This window comes from Bison bison, unplaced genomic scaffold, assembly GCF_000754665.1.
Source record: "Bison bison bison isolate TAMUID 2011002044 unplaced genomic scaffold, Bison_UMD1.0 scf7180017864148, whole genome shotgun sequence".
NCBI lineage: Eukaryota > Metazoa > Chordata > Mammalia > Artiodactyla > Bovidae > Bison > Bison bison.
Window position 1 is genome coordinate 4,063,392 of NW_011494720.1, and position 2,344 is coordinate 4,065,735.

Here is a 2,344-nt window from a genome sequence, read left to right on the forward strand (position 1 = left end):
GTTTCAGCTTTAGCATCATTCCTTCCAAAGAACACCCAGGACTGATCTCCTTTAGAATGGACTGGTTGGATCTCCTTGCAGTCCAAGGGACTCTCAAGAGTCTTCTCCAACACCACACTTCAAAAGCATCAATTCTTCGGCACTCAGCTTTCTATATAGTCCAACTCTCACATCCATACATGACCACTGGAAAAACCATAGCCTTGACTAGATGGACCTTTGTTGGCAAAGTAATATCTCTGCCTTTGAATATGCTATCTAGGTTAGTCATAACTTTCCTTCCAAGGAGTAAGCGTCTTTTAATTTCATGGCTGCAGTCACCATCTGCAGTGATCTTGGAGCCCAAAAAAATAAAATCTGACACTGTTTCCACTGTTCCCCCATCTATTTCCCATGAAGTGATGGGACCAGATGCCATGATCTTCGTTTTCTGAATGTTGAGCTTTAAGCCAACTTTTTCACTCTCCTCTTTCACTTTCATCAAGAGGCTTTTGAGTTCCTCTTCACTTTCTGCCATAAGGGTGGTGTCATCTGCATATCTGAGGTTATTGATATTTCTCCTGGAAATCTTGATTCTAGCTTGTGCTTCTTCCAGTCCAGAGTTTCTCATGATGTACTCTGCGTATAAGTTAAATAAGCAGGGTGACACTATACAGCCTTGATGACAGCATATTAAAAAGCAAAGACATTACTTTGCCAACAAAGGTCTGTCTAGACAAGGCTATGGTTTTTCCCGTGGTCATGCATGGATGTGAGAGTTGGACTATAAAGAAAGCTGAGCGCCAAAGAATTGATGCTTTTTGGTGGTGTTGGAGAAGACTCTTGAGAGTCCCTTGGATTGCTAGGAGATCCAACCAGTCCATCCTAAAGGAAATCAGTCCTAAATATTCATTGGAAGGACTGATGCTGAAGCTGCAACTCCAATACTTTGGCCACCTGATGCGAAGAACTGACTCACTAGAAAAGACCCTGATGCTGGGAAAGATTGAAGGTGGGAAGAGAAGGGGATGACAGAGGAGGAGATGGTTGGATGGCATCACTGACTCAATGGACATGAGTTTGAGTAAGCTCCAGGAATTGGTGATGGACAGGGAAGCCTGGGGTGCTGCAGTCCATGGGGTCACAGAGTCAGATATGACTGAGCAACTGAACTGACTGACTGGAGATATGCTGTTTGTCAGGATGAAGTTTGTGAGAAGCTATCAAAAATGTAATGATACAAATCATGCTTTTCTTGTTAAATTAGGGTCTCACTTGTGCAAGTATCAAAATAAAATAAATATTAAATGCACAGAAAAGTACTTACTTCTATCAGATGCCCACTCTGGCCTCACCTTGAGGGTCTGGCTCCCAATGAAATAAATCACCTGGTGTGAAGGGAGTTACCCCAGTTTCATTTAGGACCCAAACTGCTGCCTTACTTCCTGCCCATTCACCCTATCTTTTCCCAGCCCAGGAGGTCCCACAGGCAAACACTGTTTGAATTATGATTTCAATGGAATTTTTTTTTTTTTTACAATTCCTATTCTATTTAATTCTGTGGCTCTTGTTTCTTTTTCTTTCTCCCTCTCAGATGAAAACATATCCACACAATAGCCTCTAATTAAATTACTGTTTTATAAAATGTAAAAATCCAAAAATCAGTGGTTGGGTTTCTTCAGGAAAAAAAGTGATGTACTGGAAGTTTCTAGAACTAGCTCTGACCACATCCCTTCACCAAGTAATGATTCATGAAATCATTCCATCTCTCTGGGGTCAGAATCAAACCCTCTACAAAGTCTCTTCCAGCTCTGGGTCATCATGAATTTAACCATTGCAACACTGTATAACGTTATTTAAAAACAAACATAAGTACTACATCTGAGGATTGCTTCATCTAATTCAAAAGAACCCTGGATCCAACTATGGCTTTATTCAGCACTTGTGTCCCGCCCCCCCCGCCCATCCCCAAGGAACCATCTAACCTGAGTGAGAAGTCAGGGTTCTTTTGGGGGAGGGCAGGAGGCTATGCCAAGTCTTGGTTACTTTGCACGGGTTTTCTCTAGCTGCAGTGCATGGGCTTTTCATTGTGATGGCTTCTCTTGTTGTGGAGCACGGGCTCTAGGCATGCAAGCTTCAGTAGTTGTGGCTCATGGGCTCTAGAGCTCTAGCTCAGCAGTTGTGGCACACGGGCTTGGTTGCTCCACGGCATGTGGGATCTTAGTTCCCCGACCAGGATTCCAACTGGTGTCCCCTGCATTGCAAGGCAGATTCTTAACTACTGAACCACCCAGGGAGCTCCCCAAACCCTTAATATGGTTCATCATTTTGCTCTCAGGCTTTCCAGATGTCGAAAGTGGTAAAG